Genomic DNA, 22489 nt, shown 5'->3' on the forward strand with positions numbered 1-22489 from the left:
GGTCTTTTCCAGTGAGTCGGCTCTTTGCGTCAAAGTATTGGAGTTTCAGCTTCAGCATCAGTCCTTCCAGTGAACACTCAGGGTCGAGCTCCTTTAGGATTGACTGGTACGATCTCCTTGCAGTCCAAGGGACTCTCAAGAGTCTTTGCCAACACTACAAGTCAAAAGCATCAATTCTTTGGTGCTCAGCCTGCTTTATGATCCAACTCTCACATCCATACGTGACTACTGGAAAAGAACGTAGCTTTGACTATATGGACCTTCATTGGCAAAGTGAGGTTTCTGCTTTTTAATACACTCTCAAGGTCTGTCATAGCTTTTCTTACCTTTCATGACCCCTTCATGGATCACAGCTTTGTCGTAGTGAAGGGGCTTGCGTAACTCAATGAAGCTATGAGCCATGCTGTGCGTGGACGGACTGGTCATAGTGAAGAGCTCTGACAAAACATGGTCTACCGGAGGTGGAAATGGCAAATCGCCCCAACGTTCTTGCCGTGAGAACACCATGAACGTTATGAAAAGGCCACAAAACAATTCTACTCCAATAACAAAAAAAAAAAAAGACGAAGAGGAGACCAGAATGAGGGCCTTAGCACGCTGTCACACCTGGAGACACCTGCTCGTCTGCAGGGAATGCGGCATTGAGATCCCGGAAGTGCCCTGAGGCGTCCTGACATTCTGGAGCCGCGAGGGGCCAGACGGCTGTGGTGCCAGGAACAGGTCCTCCCTTTTGGTGAGCATCTGCTATTCACGGGTCAAGTGCTCCGCCTGGGAGAACTCACCGCCCTCACGAGGTCTCAGTGAGTTCAGTGTTATCCTCTTTCTCTTCAGACGCAGCAACTGAGACAGTGCAGCTCACCCCAGGTCACACCATCAGGAGGGACGGAGCTAGGATTTGAACCCAATTTCTTACCCCAAAGGACAGACGTTTTCTACAAACAACAAGATGGGAAGAGCCTCAGGCAGCCTCTCCCCTGTGGTCAGACAAACATTGGTACCCTGGGTTGATTCCAGAAACTCAGCTGGACAGAGAGCGCGAGGGTTTCGACAGCAGGCACCCTGGTCCTCAGCGGGCTTCCCAGGTGGGGCTAGTGGTAAAGAACCCGCCTGCCAATGCAAGAGACGTAGGAGATGCAGGTTCAACACCAGGGTGGGGAAGATCCCCTAGAGGAGGAAATGCCAACCCACTCCAGTACTCTTGCCTGGAGAATTCCATGGACAGAGGAGCCTGGTGGGCTACAGTCCACGGGGTCGCAAGGAGTCGGACACGACTGAGCGAAGTAGCACAGCACACGTAATTGCTTTACAATGTTGGTTTAGTCTCTGCTGTATAATAAAGTGAGTCAGCTATATGTATAGATATAACCAACCTGATGTGAAGACGCTACTCATTAGAAAAGACCCTGATTCTGGGAAAGATTGAGGGCAGGAGAAGTGGGCGGCAGAGGACAAGATGGTTGGACGGCATCACCGACTCGATGGACATGAGTTTGAGCAAACTCGGGGAAATAGTGATGTACAGGGAAGCCTGGCATGCTGCAGTCCGTGGGGTCGCAAAGACTTGGACACGACCGAGTGACTTAATTCGCACACACGCATTTGGGTCCTCCTTGTATCAGAAGCGAATGGTCCCCATGTCCACGTGTATCCTGGACCACGCGGGTCCTGGGGAGAGCTGGCAGGGAGCTCGGACAGTCCCTCAGGGCCCCCATCAAGCAAGTGAGAGCCTTTCCGGCTGGCAGGGCCCTGCGGGATATTCCAAGCCAAACCCCTCCTTTCATTGAAGGGGAAACCGAGGCCCAGAGAAGGTAAAGGCGTTGCTCAAGACGGCTGCGGGCCTGACGAGTGGAGTGGGTGCAGCGGCTGCCTCCTGGCTCCCAGCCTGGGCGCCCCCCAACCCTGGTGGTCTCAAACAAGCCAGGGCCTTTGAACCCCTCTTATCAGATAGAACGGAGGGCTGCTTATCAGATGTAATGACGACACCGCTCAGGAGGAGAAGCAGAGGACGGGAAAGGTGGGGAGGGAGGAAGTGGGCTAAAGGCAACCCAACCCCACGGCCCCCCTCCCGGCTCTCTGCAGGGGCTGAGCCGGGCCAGGAGGCGGGATCGGGGCTTCCTGTAGGCTCAGGTGAGCTCCCTGCTCTCCTGTCCCCTTGGAACAAGGGCCGCCTCTGTCCCTGAGAGCAGGAAGAATGGGGGAGGGTGGTCCCCCTCATTCTGCCAAAGGGCTGACGGGAGAGGCCTGAGCAGGGATCCATCTCACTCGCCCCGCCCGCCTGCTCAGGGCCCATCCCCTAAGTGCCCGGACCCACTCCTGCGAGTCTGATCTCCTGAGACCAAAGGGCTGCCTGGGCACCCTGGGAGATCCCCCTCCCCGAGGAGCTGCCTCTCATCGTGACGCGGGGTTCACTTCTGGGGACAAAGCCCTGCTCCCCCACCTGCCAGTCCTGTGACTTCACGTCCCTGAGCCTTGGCTCCCCTGCCGTAGGGCCGGCCCGTGTTCTGCACCCCGAGGCGGCTGTGGGAACTCAGCGTCGAGGCTGCCCCAGGCACAGTGGGGCCGGGAGCCGCAGCTTAGGTAATCACCTCTCCTCACACTCACTCTCTGCATATGTATTGGGTCAAGATTTGCTTTTTTGTTTCGTTTTTGGTTTCTTCGTGGCTGCGCCATGCAGCTTGAGGGAGCTCAGTTCCCTGAGCAGGGACTGAACCGGGGCCGGGGCAGGGAAAGCCCTGAATCCTAACCACTAGGCCACCAAGGAGCTCCCTGTGTCCAGGTGTATAATGCTGTCTCAGCCGCGACTACAGTCCGCAGTCCTCAGTGATACCGCAGGAAAGAAGTGACCAGCTCCTGTCCCCAGGTAGGGTGACCCGGGGCCCCAGGGGCTGGGTGGCTCGCCCCAGGTGCTGTAATCTTCAGAAGCAGAACACGGCCCGCACTCTTGGCTCTGGAGCTCCGCCACAGCACAGCCCGGTCCAGAGAAGCCATGTGGGCGAAGCCTGAAATCTGAAGTCGACCACGCCGGACCCTGGCCCTGGCTGCCCGGTGAACTCAGCACGCAACTTTGGAGGATGAGAGCTTTCCACTTGCTGCTGTCGCTCTCCGTGCCACCGGTCAGCTGTGCGACCCTGGGCAAGACTTCCCCTCCCTGAGCCTCAGCTTCCTCATCTGCCAAATGGGGTTTTCAGACCTGAACAAGCTATGACATGGGGCTACCTGACTCAGAGCTTAGCGTGTGGTAAGTGTCGGATAGGTGGAGATGGAGCCGCGGTGGCAGGCCCAGGAGTCAGTACTGCGGCTGCCATTATTATTATGGCCAGGCGGGGAGGACAGAAAGGAGTTACGCTGGGGACCTCTTACCCGTGTGACTGTCCCAGCCCTGAAAGGAGACACCCGGGACTCTCCTCACCTTCTAGGTGGGGGGGAAGGGAATGGGGCAGGGCTGATCGCCCCCTGAAGCCCCTAAAGTCCCAGTGACTGAGGAGACCCAGCTGGGAGGGCGGGTGGCATTGATGCCCGGGAGCTCAGTGCTCAAGGGGATGGAAGGGAGGGTGGTCCCCGAATGAACCTCAGGAGACGCTGGTTCAGGGCCACAACCCAGGGAGGCAGGCTCATACAGACATCCCTGAGCATCCAGACATACCAGGATCTTCTGGAGGCAAAGCCCCCCGGGGAGGGGCTGGCTTGGGGAGGTGGACACTCTGTTGAAGTCGGGGGGAGGGTCTGACTCTCCGCCGTCTCTGAGCCTTGAAGTAGGTCACCTCGCCACTCTGAGCCTCACCCCTCCCCTGAGAGGTCAGCCAGAGAGACCATAGTCATCTGAAGCTCCCAGGCCAAACCTCAGCCTCCCCATGCTTGCTCAGCGTTTCGCCCGCCCTGGGAAGCCTCCTCATCGCCCAGCTGCAGCCAGGTGATGGAGCTGAGGAGTCAGCTGGGCTCTAGAATGAGGCTTGTCTGGCTTCAAATCTCAGCTCTCTTTGTTCAAGCTGGGAAACCTTGAGTAAGTTACTTAACCTCTCTGGGCCTGTTTCCTCAGCTATGAACAGGGATGATAATAATAAGACTTACCTCACGGGGTGTTGGAAAGATTAAATGAGCTCATCCATGTAATGCACTCCCTCAGCAAAGCATCTGGCACAAAGTAAGCTCCCAGCCAGCGTGATGCCAGCCCCCGGCGGACAGCGGACACGCAGATGAAAGGCCGCCTCCAAAGGCGGTGAGCTCTCCACCGCCGGAGATCATCAAGCAGGGGCTGAATGGCCACCTGTCAGAGACTCGGGCCAGGCCACCAGGGTGACCTTTAAAAGGCTTCCAACTGAGAGCTCATGACATCGCCCCCGTGAAACTGTGCGCAGTGCCTTGCTCCCTGCTAAGGCGGCCAGGATGGGACGAGGCGGAGAGGGCGCAGACAGAGGAGCAGGCACTGTCCGGGGCGCGTCCGGCCCCTACGCCGCCCCCGACCGCGGTGTGGCCCGCAGTCACTGCCTCCCCTTTGACCCCAGGTTTCCCAGCAGGCAGCTGATGCCTTTGAACTAGGTCGGATCCAGCTGCAAGGGTCACACTCTGACCCCAAGAAGGGATCTGGGGAAGGTTTCCAGTGCGCACACATGCGGGCCAGTCCTCCCCCCAACCTGACCACGAGGGTTAGGGTCACACCCACTGAGGCCCTCGGCAGAGTCCTCCTCCCTGAGTACAGCACCAGCCATTCCCAGCCCCACCGCCACCTGCCAGGGAGCAGGGTGTCCCCGAGTCCAGAGCCCAGGGGTGTCGACAGCAGCAGAGACCTAAACACACACCCACTGACCTCCAGAGCATCCTGCTCCGATTCAGCAAGGGACTGAGATGCTTACAACCCGAAAGCCTGACCTGGATTCTGTGCAGTCCAGTTCCGACCGAGGAAGAAGCGAGCGCAGGTGATGGGGCAATCCCCGGCGGCACAGAAGGGTCTCGTCTGCCGCAGAGGCTGGCTGGGCTGGCCGGAGCCTGGGGGTCACGTCCGCTGGCTCCCCGCGCGGGGCGTGCAGTGGGTCCAGGTAGGTGAGTCACTCACCTGCCAGACCTGCCGGGCGGGCGGGCGGGAGGCGGCCCCTGGCAGCCCACAAGGAAGAGCTAGACTGAGTCAGGCCAGGCAGGGCAGGGCAGGGCTGGGCAGGGCTGGGAGCACGAGGAAGCTGCCAGGATGAGAAGGGAGGCGGGGCGTGAGCAGAGCGGGGCCGCCTCTGAAAGGGGGCTCTGAGCAGAAGGGCCGGGCCCTGGCCGTTGCGTGCGTGCCCGGAAAGGGGCACAGGCCACAGACGTGTGTGGGAACGTGACTTTCAAGTCGGCGCATCTCAGGCTTGAATCCCTGCCCTCTCCAGCTGCGTGCCTTGTCTCTCGAGCCTGTTTGTCCCTTGGCCAATTGGAACAGTTGTAATAGTCCCGATATGACAGCATGCTCGTGAGAATTAAATGAAACTGTAGGAATGGAGGCTCTAGGGTCCCGGCTGCAAGGTGATGGACTAAATGGTGACGGAACACGGAATGAATTTTCCGGAAAGCAGGATGGCATGCTCAGGGCTGGCCCCGGCTGCGTTCTCGCGGTCTGTGTCAGTCACGTTCCAGGTTTTAGTCAAACATCTGCTGAGCTGATGAACAGCACGAGTATCTGGTCTCGAGGGAAAGGTCACCTACCCACGAGCACTCTGCCCCAACTGTGTGTTCCTGAGATTCCAGGAAGGGGGTCTCAAAGGAGATCAGCCCCTGCCCGTAACATGTTCATGGACAGCTTGCACTTCACTCCAAACCTCACCTGGACCTTTCTCCACCTTCTGCTGCAGGACACTGACAATCAAGGCTCCAGGGTATTAGATCAGGGGCCAGCCAAATCCGGCCCTTCACCTGCTTTTGTAAATAAAGTTTTATCAAAACACAGGCATGCACATTGGCTTATCAAAACACTGGGCAGGCTTTAGAGAGGGAAAGGCAAAACTGGGAGTGGTGACAGACACAGCAGGGTCTGCAAAGTTAAAAACAGTTGCTATCTGGCCTTGCAGAGAAAGTTTGCTGATTCCTGCCTTAGACGATGGAGTGGATGATAACAGAAACCCTGGGTTTTGGCTCTTAGATGTTTCATCCACTCCATGAATAATTTCCTATGAGCCTTGCAAAAGTGTCTCCCCTCTTACAGAGAGGGAAACACGCTTGTGAGATCAGTCACTTGTCCAAGGTCACGTGGGGAGCACAGTAGATGGACATTTTTTTTTAATTCACTTATTTATTTATTTGGTGGTGCCACGTCTTAGCTGCGGCATGTGGGACCTCGTTCCCTGATCGGGGATCGAACTCGGGGGCCCCCTGCATTGGGAGCGTGGAGTCCTAGCCACTAGACCACTAGGGAAGTCCCTAGATGAACATCTTGAATCATGGGCAGACGGAAGCAGAAGCCTCTGGTGAGCACAGAGGCTTGGGGCACAAAAAGCTCAGCAAACCCAGGAAGGATCAAAAATCCTGCCCCATGGGAGAGAGTAAGCAGGCCTGGTTCACTGGATTCCCACCTGGGAGGCTGCCAACCTCTGGACCGGAGTCAGCCGGCCTGGGTTTGAGTCCAGCGGGAGCCAGCTGTGAGGCGGGAAGGGGACTAATACAGAATGGAAGCCGCCGGGACAGTGCTGGGGGCAGCGGGAAGCCTCCATGGCTAGAGCTTCCTCGTTATTGGACTTAAAGTGCGAGCAAAAGGCAAGGGCCCTCCACCGCAGACGTGCAGAAGAGGAAGGCTCTCCCTGCCGGCGGGCCCGGCCGGGGCTGGGAGGGCCTGATTCTGGATCTGGGCTCTTGAGACAAGAGGCACCGTCTCCTACACGCCCCTTGCCTCCATTCCAGCACATTCCCTCAGGCTGGCCTGGGAGAGGCTGCCCCACCAGGCGGCTGTGCCCTCACCCCCGGAGCCCCACTCCAGAGGGCACGGCCTTCACCCCCCAGCAGGGCGGCCTCGTCCCCCAGAAGTGGTGGCACCAAGGGTCACGGAAAGAGGATGGGAGAGGCCAGGGCTGCTCTGGGTGTTTTTGTCTGAAAGCCCAAGCCGCCACCCCCGACACGCCCATCTTCTGGAACTTCCTCCCCTGCTTCTCTGGCCCCCCCTCTCCCAGCCCATCTCCAAGGCCCAATGGCCGAGGAGGGGCTGAATATTAGTTAAGGAAAAGCCATGAGTCCAGAAAAAACTCAATGAATTCACCTCCACTTCTTTTTCCCAAACTGTTGGTGCCTCAAGAAGTTCGGGGAGGTCTGCTTTCTGCCATCAACACGGTAACCGGTTGCCTGAGCAACGCTGCAGGTGCGGCTGTGGGGCGGCACTTGGAAGCACCTGTTTGCCGACATGGCTGTGCTCACCCACAGCAGCTGATTTATTCGCTGATCCAGTGTTCCGAAGGCCCCCTGCCCACACAGAGCCTTTTACCCTTAGTCTGCGCCGCCATCTGTGCAGGCTCTAAATAGCCCCGTGCCAAGCTTTCCACCAACTGAGGCTAAAAACAGAACCTGAGTGCCCGCTACCTGCCAGACCCTCTGCCCTGCCCCACGGTGGAGAGGGATGGGGTCCTTCCTGTTCTTACAGCCTCACCACCTCCCTCCTCCCCCAATCAGAGCCCAGCACAGAAAGATGCTCAGAAAGGCTTGCGGGGACTGCCTGGTGGTCCAGTGGCTAAGACTCTGTGCTCACAACGAGGGGGCCCAGGTTCCATCCCCAGTCAGGATCCCACATGCAAGAAGAGTGTGCAAAATGCAAGTGAAAGTGTTAGCTACTCAGTCATGTCCAATTCTGTGCAACCCCATGGACTGTAGCCCCCCAGGCTCCTCTGTCCATGGGATTCTCCAGGCAAGAATACGGGAGTGGGTTGCCATGCCCTCCTCCAGGGTATCTTCCCGACCCAGGGATCGATCCCGGGTCTCCTGCACTGCAGGCAGATTCTTTACCGTCTGAGCCACCAGGGAAGCCCAAGACTGTGTATGCCACAACTAGAGTTCCTGAGTGCCACAGCTAAGACCCAGCACAGCCTAATAAGTAAGATAAATATTTAAAAAGGCTTGCTGCACGAATGAATCTTCGCGGCTCTAGGGCAGCGTTTCTCAGCCATGGCGAGGCGAACATGTTGGACCAGCTAACTCTTGTTTGGGGCCGTCCTGTGCTCTGCAGAACGTTTAGCAGCTCCTCTGATGCCAGCGGTGCCCACTCCCCCCAGGTGTGTCAACCAGAAGTGTCTCCAGATGTCACCAGGTGCCCTCGGGGGACCAAGTGCCCGGGTGGAGCACCCTGCCCAGTAGCCATCAGTTGCATCTGACACCTGCAGCAACAGACAGGTGTCATCAGCCTCTGTATCGCTAAGAAACTGAGGTTTCACAATATCAAGAGATGTGTGCGAGTGCGTGCTCAGTCACTTCAGTCGTGTCCAACTCTTTGGGACCCCATGGGCTGTAGCCCACCAGGCTCCTCTGTCCATGGGATTCTCCAGGCAAGAATAGTGGAGCGGGTTGCCATGCCCTCCTCCAGGGGATCTTCCTAACCCAGGGATCGATCCCGGGTCTCCTGCATCTTCTGCATTGCCAGCAGATACTTTACTGCTGAGCTACCCTTCAAGAGATGTGCCCCATGTCAATTAGTCAGTGGCTCTTATTCACAAAACAGAAGTTGGAAAAGGTGCAAGTCGCTCTATGGAGGGGCTGAAGGACGAGTGCGGATGCTGAAGTGGAGTCAGGGCAGGGTCAGGGACCACCGCCCCAGGGGGGCTGGGTGAGACTCCCTCCTCGCACACCGGCAGCCAACTGGCCTCCAAGGCAAGCAGGTCCCCAGGCCAGGTCAAGGCGGCAGTGTGACCAGTGTCCAGGGTGACTTACAGAGGCCCCCGCAAACAACAAGCCAGCTGACTCAAAGCACACGTTTATGCAGAAATCGCCGCAGCATCTTTCTGAGTCTTCTGACTTTTAAGTCCCAGACAGGTTCATCAAAGTGGGAACATTTCCATCTGTGTGTGCTCTGGCCCAGTCCCCAACAGCTCCCATTTCCTTTCTCAGAACCATTCCGCGCTCCCAAGGATGGATTTCACATTGTCACCACGTAACCCCACGGCACGCACACCCAACAGTCAGTCTCTGCCTCAGAAATTTGGAACTGGATTTCTACTGGAGGCCAGAAGTGAGCACTTTTAACTCACATGCTGCAGGGCGGCCACCCTCTGCCACGCACCCAGCGATGCTGAGAAACCCAGTCCCAGACGCAGTGGGGAGCAGAGACGAGACCATGCTCTGGGTGTTATTCTCAACAGCCAAAAAGCCGAGACCACCAGACTCCACAGACGGATGGATGGATAAACACAATGTGGCCATCCATCGAATGGCGTGTTATTCAGCCTTAAAAAGGAATGAAATTCCGCCGCACTCTACAAAGTAGATGAGCTTCAGTAACGCTGTGCTAAGTGGGATAAGCAGACCCAAAGGGTCATGTTATTATGGGGCCACTTCCATGAAGGACTGGGAACAGGCAGATTCACAGAGGGTAGAATGGCGGTCACCGGGGGATGGGGAGGGCGGAGAGCTGCTCTTCATGGGTGCCGAGCTCGCATCAAGGGTGATAAAAGTCATGGATGGTGGCAATGGCCACACAACGTTGAAAGCGCACCTGAGGCCATTAAATCGTGCACTTCAGAATGTTACAAAAACAGGGTTGATGTTCCCCGAGCTCGCGTGCACGCTCAGTTGCTCAGTCGTGTCCGTCACTTTATGAGCCCATGGCCTCCACCAGGCCCCTCTGTCCATGGGATTATCCCAGGAAGAACACTGGAGTGAATTGCCATTTTCTTCTCCAGAGGATCTTCCCGACCCAGGGATTGAATCCACGTCTTCTGCAGCTCCTGCATCAGCAGGTGAATTCTTCACCCCTGAGCCTCCCGGGAGATTCTTCACCCCTGAGCCTCCTGGGAGATTCTTCACCCCTGAGCCTCCTGGGAGATTCTTCACCCCTGAGCCTCCCGGGAAGCCACATGTTACACATATTTCACCTCAGTCTCAAAACAGAGCGAGACCGTGGGAGTAGAGACGGGCGATGCTGCCTGGGTTCCCAGCCGCTGTCCACTTCCTGGTCTCAGCTCCCTTAAGGCCAGGCTCTCTGGATTTCTAAGACACCCCTGAATTCTCAGAATATATGTCCCTTTTTTGCTTAAGCACACTCTCGCAGGGCTCTGTACCTGCCAACAAAAGGGTCTTAGTCAAATATCAGGGGACAGTTACTTCTGGGGGGCATCAGCCTCTGCTCAAGGTCAGCCCCCAAAAAGGCCTGTGTAACCCAAGCATCTCTTCCTGACCCAACAGAGAACCATCCTCCACACATTTATTTTAAAACTGCTTAAATTAGATCCACAGCCCTCCCTGATAGAAATTCTTTCTCCACCCTCCACCCTCCCCCCACCCCCTGCATTTTAATTCTAGTTTTCCCTTGTCAGCATTTCCCAGTTCAAATCTCCACCCAAAGTCAGCAGTCTTGGGTCCAAAAGATTCCTCGCTAATTCCAAACACCAGACCCACCCTCAGAGGATGAATGCTGAGCAGGTCCAAAGTGGTGTCGCAGGTTCTGGGACGTCTCCAACAGCCGAGTTCCCTGAAGAGCCTCTTGACCCGAGACCGCTTTGAAGACACAGTAGTCTCTTATCTCCTACAAGGGTAAGCACTCATGTGCGTGCTAAGTCGCTCAGTCGTGTCTGACTCTTTGCGACCCTATGGACTGTAGCCCACCAGGCTCCTCTGTCCATGGGATTCTCCAGGCAAGAATACTGGAGCAGGTTGCCATTTCCTCCTCCAGTAGATCTTCCCAATCCAGGGGTCAAACTTCAGTCTCTTACATCTCCTGCGTTGGCAGGCGCGTTCTTTACCACTAGAGCTGCCTGAGAAGCACTCACGAGTTAAAATCACAGAAAGAACATTTGTGGATCACGCTCTGTTCTGCAGATGGTTTGCATCAGTTGGGGACATGCCAGCACCCCATGTTCCCAGAGGAATAGGATTCAGTTTCACGCTCCTTGTTTAAGACTACATAGCCAACCAGGAACTGGGCGAAATACTCTTGCATAAACCATCTTATTCAATCTCTCAAACAGCTTGAAAGGCAGATCTTATTATGCCCATTTGAAAGATGAGGAAACGGAGGCTCAGAGAAGTGAAGCAACTTGCCGAAAGTCACATACGTAGAAAGGCGGGGTGCTGGAACTTCAATCTAGGCTTATTTTCATTTCCACGGCCCAGGCTCTCACCCATGAGGAGAACAGGACTGGTGCTGTGGAGGGCAGAGCAGACTAGAAGCGGGGAGTCCAGGTTCTGAGCCTGGGTTCCTCCATACTGCTCCCCGTCCTCCTAAACCACCTGCCCACAGCCTTGAAAGGGTGGAAGGTCGAGGCCACGAGACAGGCTGGCCATTGGGGCTGTGTGGATGCCACGCCGGGGCTCCCTCTCCCAACCCCATCGTCTCCACCCAGGTTTTGAGAGCAGATTTGAGGCCAGGCGGGCTTTTCCAGGTGGGGCGGGGGGGGGGGGTGTGTGTCTTGAAAATGGACGTCATTTGCTCCCATTGGTTGAGAAACAAGCCTCTGGGACTTCCCTGGTGATCCAGGGGTTAAGACTGCACTTCTGGGCTTCCCTAGCGGTCTCATGGTTAAGAACACACCTGGTAATGCGAGCACAGTTTGATCCCTGGTCTAGGAAGACCGCACGTGCCACGGAGCAGCCAAGCCCGTGGGCCACAACTGTGGCGCCTGTGGGCCCTAGACCCCTGAGCTCTGCGACTAGAGACACCACTGCAGTGAGAAGCCTGTGCTCTGCAGCTGGAGAGCAGCCTCTGCCCACAGCTAGAGGACGCCCGCGCCCAGCAGCAAAGACCAGTGCAGTTCAAATTAAAATAAAAAAAAAAAAAAAACTCTGCACTTCCAATGCAGGCAGTATGTGTTCGGTCCCTGGTCGGGGAACTGAGATTGCACAAGCCACATAGTGGGGCCAAGAACCAGAGAGAGACAGGCCTCAACCGAGCCTGGACATTAGCGACCGCAGGTCTCACTGCCTGCCGTCCCCCTCCCAGCTCGTCCCGAGGGAGGGGACAGGGTCAGTCCTCGCCTGTTGCTCTCCCAGCCCTCCGGCCACACAGCGTTAGAGCTCCCTGCGCAGGCTCACCAACAAGACTGCCAGTGTGCACGAGGCCCGGCAGCCTGCACGGTGGAGTCTGCAATTACAGCATCGATGGATCAAACGAGCCCAAGTTGGAATCCAGCTTCCTCAGCAAGCCGTGTGGCCCTGGGCAAGTCACCTGGCCCCTCGACTTCTGCGTGCTCGTCTGTAAAACGGCATAGTGACACTCACCCAGGAGGGCCGTCACAGGGAGTGAGTGAGCTCCATTACGTAAAGCGCTCACCGGCACGCTTAACCTCGGCCAGCCACTGATGTCTATGGACGCTGCCGTGCTCATCACCATTTTTATTGTAATGCTCCAGGAAAACCTTCCGTGGGCTAGGCTGAAACTCACCTTTGGATTATTTAAGCTTTAGTAAGCAAAGGAGTTTGTTCCGTCCAGGGCGCTTGTGCAATTTGTAACTAGTAGCGTGTAGTGTGTCTGCGTTTGCTCAGATTTTATCTGCACGTTCCACTCTGCTAGAAACTCCATGAACATAGAAGCCCGCCTGTCTGGTTTACCAGTGCCCTCAGCTGCCAGCCTAGAGCCCAGCACATCCCAGGGGTTTAAGTAACACTGAGTGAGTGAAAAATAAATGTAAGAAAACTGAGAAAGTGACCTGGAGATTATCACACTCAGTGAAGCAAGCCAGACTGAAAAAGACAAATATCGTATGACGTCACTCATATGTGGGATCTAAAAGTGGTGTCCAACTCTTCACGACGCCATGAATCGCAGCACGCCAGGCCTCCCTGTCCATCACCAACTCCCGGAGTTCACCCAGACTCACGTCCATCGAGTCGGTGATGCCATCCAGCCATCTCATCCTCTGTCATCCCCTTCTCCTCCTGCCCCCAATCCCTCCCAGCATCAGGGTCTTTTCCAATGAGTCAACTCTTCGCATGAGGTGGCCAAAGTGCTGGAGTTTCAGCTTCAGCATCAGTCCTTCCAAAGAAATCCCAGGGCTGATCTCCTTCAGAATGGACTGGTTGGATCTCCTTGCAGTCCAAGGGACTCTCAAAAGTCTTCTCCAACACCACAGTTCAAAAGCATCAATTCTTTGGCGCTCAGCCTTCTTCACAGTCCAACTCTCACATCCATACATGACCACAGGAAAAACCATAGCCTTGACTGAGCGACTGAACTGAACTGAAAATAAAGAAAGATACACAGGAACTTGCAAAGAAGTGGACTCGCAGAAACAGAAAACGAGCTTAGAGTTACCAGAGGGGAAGAAGGGAGGGATAAGTTAGGAATTTGAGATTAATATATACACACTACTGTATATAAACTATTTAAACAAAAAGCAAGGGAGACTATACTCGATATTTTGTAATAGCCTATAAGAGAAAAGAATATGAAAAAGAGGATGCATAAATGTGTGTGTGTGTGTGTGTTAGCCGCTCAGTCGTATCTGATTCTGTACAACCCCGTGGACCGTAGCCCACCAGGCTCCTCTGTCCATGGGATTCTCCAGGCAAGAACACTGGAGTGGGTGCCATTCCCTCCTCCCTGGGATCTTCCCGACCCAGGGACCGAACCCGCGTTTCTTCCAGCCCCTGCACTGGCAGGCGGGCTCTTGTCACTGCTGCCACCTGGGAAGCCCCAGATGAGTCTTATGCGTCAGTTAAACAGACTCACTGAAAACCTCAGGTCAGTCCATTAAAGATGCACATAACAGATTGAACTTCTCCCCCTGGAGTTCAGGCTTTCAGCTGCCCCATCGACACCGACCGTCCTGAACTGACAAGAAGGCGGGAGGCTCCAGGCAGGACACAAGTGGGGAAAGTTACCTTAAGGCAGCGCTGCAAGCGTCAGAACTTAGCAGCTGGATTTGCCAAACGCCTGCCCCGCCCCCAGCACTGTGCCACAGGATTCACCCCCACGACTTATTACAGCTTTATTAGTGTATTTTCCATTTTGCAGATGAGAACATTGAGGTTCAGAAAGATCTGTGTCTCGCCCGTCGTCACACAGAGAGAAAGGCAGAGTTGGGATTGAAGCTTCTGTTTTGTTCAGTCTGGGCCTGACTTGGCAAATGTCAGCCCATCAGAGGTCCATCCCAGGCTGGGGCCTGGACAGTGGCATCCAGGTGGTGGCAGTCTGCCAGGTCAGAAAGCTGGTGGCACTGCCATTTGGGGCCATCTCTTCAACTGTCTGGGCCCAGAAAGGAGGATTCAGGAGACAGGCACGGTAAGAGGTCCAGAGCAGGGAAACTGAAGCGGTGCCCAGGTACAGAGAGCGGATAAGGCAAGGGGGCCACGGAAGGGCTGAGCCGCCAGGGTGCCCCCCAGTGCCATCACAGCCTGCTTGGTGCCCATAGTGTCACACAGTGCTCAGCCCACAGGCCTGTGCCATCAGGTCACCAGGCTGCACCCAAGGCCAGGCTCCCCCGAGTCCTGAGAAGTTTAACGGCCGATTCCCTGAAAAGTGGTCCCTCCCGGCAACTCCATGCCCCAAGGCCTCGCTCTCCCCTCTGCCTCTGAAGGCCCTGGTTCTGGATGGCTGCCACAGGCTGTGTTTTCTTTCTGTCTTTCTTGCTGACGCCGCAGGACTTCTCTGGTGGCCCAGCGGCGACAAGGCTGAGTGCGACCCCCGATCGGGGAACGAGACCCCGCGTGCTGCAGCTGAGAGCTGGGACAGCCAGAGAGAACGATCTGATGCTTCAAACACCTGCACACAGGCCTCGGGATCACAGCCCACACCTGGGAGGAAGGGACGGCCAGCACAGATTAGTGACCTCTGCTGCCCAGAGAGGCTCTCAGCTGGAGCCTCGTGACACTTAGCTCCACTCTGCAGGAAAACGTCAGCCGCCGATGAAGAGAAGCTGAGACCCTTGGGGCTGCCCCGGCCCTGCCTGGGGACGTGGAGAGGCTGAGGGGCAGGAAGGAGAGACGGAGGACCAGCAAGGCCCAGCCTCCAGAGGTGAGGGGAGGGCAGGCAGGAATTTCCAGGACCCCAGTGACTCGGGGCTCCCATCTGGCAGAGCCGTGAAGGCAGGGAGGGCTTCCTCACCCCCCAGGAACGGCAATGCCCTTCGCAGCTGGAGGATGGGCTTCTCGGTGTATCGTAGGCGCCCATTCCCAGGAAGGCTGGCTGTTACTGCTCCTAGAAAAGTCCCCAGTCTTTTCCCCGGACCTCAGTGTCTCCTCTGGGCCTCAGGCCTGATGCCCACCTGCAGTCCAAGATGACGCCCACACAGGGGGCCTCGGGCTAGGCCTGGGAGGGCAAGTCATTTTGTAAAAACAAGAGGTATTCTCAGCAACCTCACTCAGATCACTGGAGCCACTGGAAGGCGGTCCCAGGAGGCCTGCTCCTGGAACTCTGGGTCCAGCCGCTGTGACAGCCGGCACTCAACCATCTGCACTCTCCCCGAGCCCCCAGGAGACCCGAGGGGACTCGTGACTCATGAATCTGCCTCCTTGGGCTCTTCTTGCAGGAAGCTGTCAGCGACCACCTACTAAGGTTGGGGCTTCTCTTAACCCGTCCACCTCCCAGTGACTCCCTGAGGCAGGCGGCGTCGACATCCCCATTTTCCAGATGAGAAGACTGAAGCCCTGGGTAGTGCCTTGCCCGGAGTCAAGACAACACAATCTGTCCCCAAGGAGCTTGCAGGGGTCTTGGGAGGGGAGCGTTCCCCTAAGAAATGCAGGTGCTCCTTGGAGTCCTAGAAACCAGAGGGGGACGGAGCCCAGCCCCCTCAGTCTCACCTCTGGGGAAGCCCAAAGTCCAGACCAGGGGTGTGGTTTGTCCCAGCTCGCGACCCGCCAGGTTGCAAAGCCAGTGCCGGAGCCCCGCCTGGGGTGTGGCCCCAGGGGGCTCGTGGAGCTGGCGCAGCTGGTGAGAAGCAAGGAAAACCAGCAACAGCCTATTTGGAGTCCGTAGGGAGGGGTGTGGACACAGCTGGGGCCCCCTCGAGGGCTCCTTGCTGGGCAGTGGAGGCAGACGGTGTCCAGAGAGGCACCCTCTCCTGCCCGCTGCTGACCTGGGGACGCCAAGGGCTGCTGGGCGCCCCCTGCTGGCCACCAGGAGCGTGTCCTCCCGGACCAGCACCCCAGACCCCGCCAACGGGCTTCCCCTGCTGACCAGTGACTGAGACGCTGCTCTGCCAGTGGAGGGGCCAGGGTCCAAGCCCTGTTCAGGGAATGAAGGCCTCACATACTGCGACTAAGTACTCATGCCACAGCTGGAAAAGCCCGTGTGTGGCAACTGAGATCCAGCACAGCCTAAATAAATAAATAGGGGGAAAGTTTTTTCTTTTGGCCAAGAGGCAGTGATGGGCTGCTGAGGTCAGCGCTAACCTGAGTCTGAGTTGTCCCGTTAGCGTTCCACACTCACTGTCCCAGCTTCCCATGGCCCGGGGGGGTGGGGGGGTGCGGCAGGCATGGCCAGGTATCGATGCCCTCCCTGTGGAGTTGTAAACATGCCCACAAGTGCTCTGACTCCCCTCTCGTGGAGAGAGAGGGTCTGTGCCTGAATCTGGGCAGCTTTGTGCCGCCAGCAGAATGCAGCAGCAGGGACTCTGCCCCTCAGACGAGGGTGTGTGACTCAGTCCTGTTAGCTCCCACTCAGCCCTGAAGCCACCCCGTGAGACACCGGTGACCAGAGGTCTGCCACGACGTGAGGAAGCCCCAGCTGCACAACGAGGTCTGGAGTCAACAACCCAGGTCTCAGCCGGGATCAGCTGCCAGCAGACGATTCCAGCACCCTGCCCTCGAGTCAGCTCAGCCTTTAGGCCCTTCAGCCGAGGCCCCAGACAGCACAGAGCAGAGACGTGCTCTCCCTGATGTACTTGTCCAAGTCCCTGAGCCTGTAAGCATCACAAAACGGTTGCATTATACCATGAAGTTTTGGGGTCTGTGTGTGTTTGGGGAAGATGAGTTCAGGGATGTTAAAGCCCTCTTAGTGGTTAAAAGTGAGGATGTCGGGAGGCTTCCCTGGGGTCCAGTGGTTAAGAATCTGCCTGCCAATGCAGGAGATGTGGGTGCGATCCCCAGTCAGGAAACAGATCCCACGTGCCTTGGAGCCCACTAAGCCAGGACACCACAGCTACCGAGCCCAAAGCTCTAGAGCCCGCGCACCCAACTGGAGGAGCCCACACACCGCAGCAAGACCCCAGCGCAGTCACAAAAACAGAATAATGAGGGTGTGCAGCCAGGCCGCCTGACATGCAGCTCCTCACCAGCTGTGCGACCTCGGACGGGACCCTTAACCTCTCTGAGCTTCTGTTCCCACTTGTGTAAAACGGAGCTGATAACAGAGGGCTGCAGAGAGGTTTCCAAAAGAAAACACTCATGAAGCAGCTGACACCATGGGCGAACAGCACAAGTGTGGTAACGGAGACGGTTGTTACAAATGGGTCTGCAAACGGGAGGAGCCTGCCTCCAGTCTGATGGGGTAAGAAAATCCTGAGCGGGCTCATCTGGAATTCCTCAGAGAGACAATGTGTCGCGAAACCGGAAGGGGCAAGGGGATACAAGTGCACAGACAGACGGCCTTCTGGGCTTCTGATGGTAACCGGTAGGAGCCCAGGGACAGCCTTGCCTGGCCGGCCCTGTTTATGGAAGCCTGGTCTGGCCCTTGCCTTACCTCTGGGCATTCTTTCAAATGCCCCTTGGTCAACCTCTGGGGACTGTGAAAAGGGGCACACAGTCTGCTAGAAAGACAGTGAGCTTTAGAGTCCAGGGTCTGGACTCAGGCTCTGCCACCAGCCTGGAGCCCCAGGCCGGCCGTGTGGCTCCTGGAGCCGCATGCTCCATCGTGGAAATGAGGATTTGATGACACGCGTTAGCAGCCTCTCACAGTGCCCGGCCTGAAGCGGGCTCTCAGTAAACAGAGCTGACTTTTCCACTCCCTGGCCTTGAAGAGCAGGAAACAATAGCTACCATTGACGACCTCGGTCCAGCCAATATTTCCGGCTCTCTCCTGCTAAGAAGAATCACTTCCTGACCCCTGGGTGCATGGGGCCCGTGAGCTGTGAGCGCCCCACGCAGTCACTTCCGGGCTGAGCGCTCCGTCACCAGCTGAGACTCCAAGTCCTGGCACCGTGCCCGGCTCAGCACCACTCAGGACGGGGACCTCAGCAGCCCAGGTCTCTGCACGGCCAAGATGCGCCAAGCCCCAGCCCACGGGCCATCAACAAGTAGTGAAAAGCCGAGCTTTCTTGTTTTCAGTTGCTAGGATTTGGAGGTTGCTTGTTTTGTCTGGACCTTTTTGGCCACACTGCACAGCATGTGGGATACTGGTTCCTTTGACCAGAGATCGAACCTGTGTCCCCCGCTTTGGAAGAGCAGAGTCTTAACCACTGGGCCGCAGGAAAGTAAGTCCCCAAAGGTTGTTTCTTTACGGCAGCGCAGTTGAGCTTGTTCCAGGATCCTTGCCACGCCCGGCACTGTGCTGAGTATTTTGTGTGCATTTTATATCCACCCCCACCACCCCATCATTCCTCTGGAACACAGAAGCTTATTGTTCCCATCTCACAAAGTCAGAAACCGAGGCTCAGAGAGAGCAAGCGATTTGATCATGACAGGAACCTGTCACCGCATCACAAACCAACCCCCACTCAGCGGCTTGTAACGACAAGCCCCCGTCGTGGTCAGCTGTGGCTCTCCCAGCCGGGACCAAGCTTGATTTCAGCTAGACTCGACTTGCTCCTGCATCTGCTGTCTTCCGGTCTAGCGGCAGCCTTTCTCGGGCCGCTCTCCACGGCCCGGCCTCCAGAGCACGCTGGTCTCAGGTAGAGGTTACAGATGTCCGAGAGAGGGGACATGCAGGGGGCAAGGCCTCTTGAGACCCTGGCTCGGCAACCACGCGCCCTCACTCTGCGTAGGTTAAGACAAGGAGTGTAAACCAGATCCACACCATAGGGAATCAAAGCATGGCGGCCCTCCTGGGCCAGGAATTGAATGCAGGCCTGGTACTTCAACTTTATGCCAAGCCGTCTCTAAACAGTGAAGCTGAACGCTGCTCGGCTGTGTCTGACTCTTAGCAGCCCGCCGGGCTCCTCCGTCCGTGGGATTCTCCCGGCAAGAACACTGGAGTGGGTTGCCATTCCCTTCTCCGGGGGACCTTCCGGACCCAGTGATCGAACCCAGGTCTCCTGCATTGCAGGCAGATTCTTCACCCTCTGAGCCACCAGGGCAGCCCATCTTGGCTCTAATCTCGGCTCAAGTCAAGTGCTGAACTTGAGCCTTCTCCCTTTCCAGCTCAGGCCCTCGAACAGTATTCTAAGGATCTTACCCCCTCCTAAGAGGTTGAGTGGCACAACTCAATCACACCTGTTTGCCTGGCCACCTGTGCATTTATTAGATCCCTATTGTGCCTCTCTTCTATCAAGCTCAAGGCCATTCTGGGAATTAAATTCACAGCACAAACAGCTGGGGCACACTCAAGACTTTGCAGAAATGGAAAGCAAGTCAGAGGGCGACCAAAGCCAAAGGCTTGAGGGAACCAGTTCCCAAGAGGCCAGGGATGGGCATTTATGGATCATTACCAGCTACAGAGCTTTTCTCCAAGAAGTCAGTGGTCGGCCGCTGCTGTGGCCCAGAGGGACAGCCCTGGGGCCAGGCTTCACCAGAGGGGTCTGCCCGGTGGACGGCGCCCCTGGGTGCTGAGCACTGCACTGAGCAGCAGGCACGATGGGGCTGTGTCCAGGGCTGGACGAGTCCCGGGGAGGCACTGTGCTCGCGCCTCAGGCCCTCTGCCCCATCCCTGGGTCAGCTGGTCCTGCACATGTGGATCTTCAGCAAGTGACTCCACCTCCTGGAGCCTCAGTCTTCTCATCCATAAACCGGGACGATGATGTTGCGATGAGGACTCGGTGAAATCATGTAAACCAAGGGCAGTGGAGACCACCAGCGGCCCAGGCGCTGGCCTGGGGAACGTTACCCGTGCTCTTTAACTGAAGGCTGCACAGGAGTCCGCGTGGCTTCTAACATAATAACACAGCAAGAGCAAAACACACACACACACACACGGACACACACACGGACACACACACACACACGGACACACACACACACACACACACACACACGGACACACACACACACACACACACACACACACACACGGCATTTTCAGTCTCCCAGCTTCACTCTGAGAAACAGACCCAGAGAGTAAAGCCGCGTGCTCAGCGTCACACAGCTCACTGGCGCCAGGGTGCAAAGCCAGGTCATCTGCTCCAGAATGTGGGCTTTTCCCCCACATCTGGATAAGGATGCTGCTCCGCCAGCCTGCCCTGGAAGGGAGAGAGACAACAGGACCTATCGTCCCCACCGTGTGGATGGAGAGAGAGAGGGGGAGGTCCAGGCTCCCCCTGCCTCCCATGCTGGCTGCAGAGCTGACCCGGCCACCGCCCCCCGGCTGCCTGCTCCCGCCCCCTGGCCCCTCACAGAGAGCAGGGCCTGTTCAGGGGCTCAGGGCCGGCTCGGTTTCTGTGGGGTGGGTGTGGGAGCACCCTGGAGCACCCCGGACTCCCACTCCTGCCCTGAGCTGCAGCCACGTTCAGGGAATCCAAGTTTCCAGATGCCAGCTGGCGCCCCAGCTCATACCAGGAACTCAGTAGACTCTTCCCAGGAAGAGCTGGGGTGCTGATCTTGCCCCCACCAGGAGAAACGGCTCAGGGCAAGCAGGAGGAGCCAGGAAAGTGGGTGGAACAACCTTTAATCTCGACCCACAACCAGCAACAATGGAACAGGTAAATATTGAGGCTTGATCATCATCATTATCAAGTAATAACAATAATAAAGGGAACTGAGGCAATAGTCTATAAGGGGGTACTTTAAATTATCCCCATTTTACAGATGAGGAAACTGAGGTGCAGAGAGGTGCAATCACTAGCCCACAGTCACCCGTGCACGTGCTAAATCTGACTCAGGCTCTGGGCTAAACAAGTCATGTGACCAATCTATTCAATGTTCAGAAACTTCCACGGGGCATTACTATAGCCGATTTACAGAGAGAAAATTGAGGGTCAGCTGGGTGAGTCACAAAGCCCAGGATCACACTGCTAGAAATGTCTGGACCCAGGTCCCGGCACTTAACCACAGATGAGATAACCAGGTCGTCTCAACGCCTCCCCTTTACCCCAAGGCCTTCTGAGGACAGGAAGGTCTGGGTTATTCACCCCCAAGGCTGAACCCAGCTGGGTAGAATTGTGGTACTGAGCCGCCCTCTGCTGGTTGAAATGAAAAGAACGCCAAGTGGACTGGGGATGCATCTTCCTTGCCGGGACAAAGTGGACTTTATGCACAGTCGCCTCAGAGGAAATGGCGCATTTATGAGAGTGGTAAGCAGACAGCTCAAAAGAGACACCTGCTGGGTCTGAGCAGTCCTGGAGGGCTTCCTGGAGGAGGTGATCTGCACAGAGCAATGGGGTAGCCTGATTCAGGAGGCCAAAACAATTTAGGTTTAATTGGCCAGGGCAATTGGCATAGGCCATCCTGCCCACGATTTTTTTAAAAAAGCTGAAAATGTTATCTGAGCTGTTATCTTACAGAATGATAAGGTATTAGTGAGTCCAGAAAGATGAGAACCACACATGGAAATGTACATAAGGACAGAAGAGGAATCCCAGGGCCAAGCAGGTAGAAGTAAAGCCACAAGCTTGCGGGAGGCCGTTAACCATCTGGAGAAGGAGAGGTCGTACTGGTCTATGAGCCGGGGGAGCTGGCAGCACCTTGTCATCTGGGAACTTGCTAGAAATGCAGGTTACCAAATAAGCTTCCCACCACCTCACCCCACCCACCGCAAGTGATGCTAAGATTTGAGTACCGCTGCTCTAAGCAATCCCTGAGGATGGCCAATTCCTGGCTGCATTTCTCATCCCCTTCCAAACCAGGTGAGCTCAGAGAAGGAACACTGTCTGGACAGAGTCTTGAGAACCATGTGGCTCTGTGTCATGGTTTTGTGGGTTCCTAATTTGCTGACATTTGCTGCTCAGTATTGCTGGGCAGGGCAGCTCACCCACATGCCTCCAGCAAGCGCCAGCCGCAGCAGCGCGCCCATTCTAAAGGTGAGGAGACTGTCGGGAGGTGAAGGACGGGGGTCCGCTGCGACACCGCAAGGACCGAGCCCAGCAGCTGGTCTGGAACGTGGCCTCCATCACGACACCACTGCCGCGGCCCTGACCTCAGTCTCTTTCCTCGTCTCCCCTCGGTCTCCTTGTCTTTAAAATAGCGGGGTCCCACCCCAATGGTCATAGAAGCACTCTCTGTAGCAGTCAAGAAGTGGGAACAACCGAGTGCCCATCAACAGACAATCGGTTTAAGAAGCTGCGGTGACGGCTTCCCTGCGGCGCAGACGGTAAAGCAT

The 22489-nt window shown here is 56.4% G+C and overlaps 1 protein-coding gene across 1 annotated transcript in view; it reads right to left on the bottom strand.

The window, feature by feature from the left end:
• ARHGEF10L (Rho guanine nucleotide exchange factor 10 like) overlaps nt 1-5011 on the bottom strand; it is a 169735-nt gene extending 164724 nt beyond the window's left edge. The window contains exon 1 of the mRNA XM_024975410.1: nt 4867-5011. The gene's annotated coding sequence lies outside the window, so the exon portion shown is untranslated. The remainder of the gene's footprint in view (nt 1-4866) is intronic.
• Nucleotides 5012-22489: the final 17478 nt, after the last annotated feature.

Source organism: Bos taurus, chromosome 2 (genome assembly GCF_002263795.3).
Source record: "Bos taurus isolate L1 Dominette 01449 registration number 42190680 breed Hereford chromosome 2, ARS-UCD2.0, whole genome shotgun sequence".
NCBI lineage: Eukaryota > Metazoa > Chordata > Mammalia > Artiodactyla > Bovidae > Bos > Bos taurus.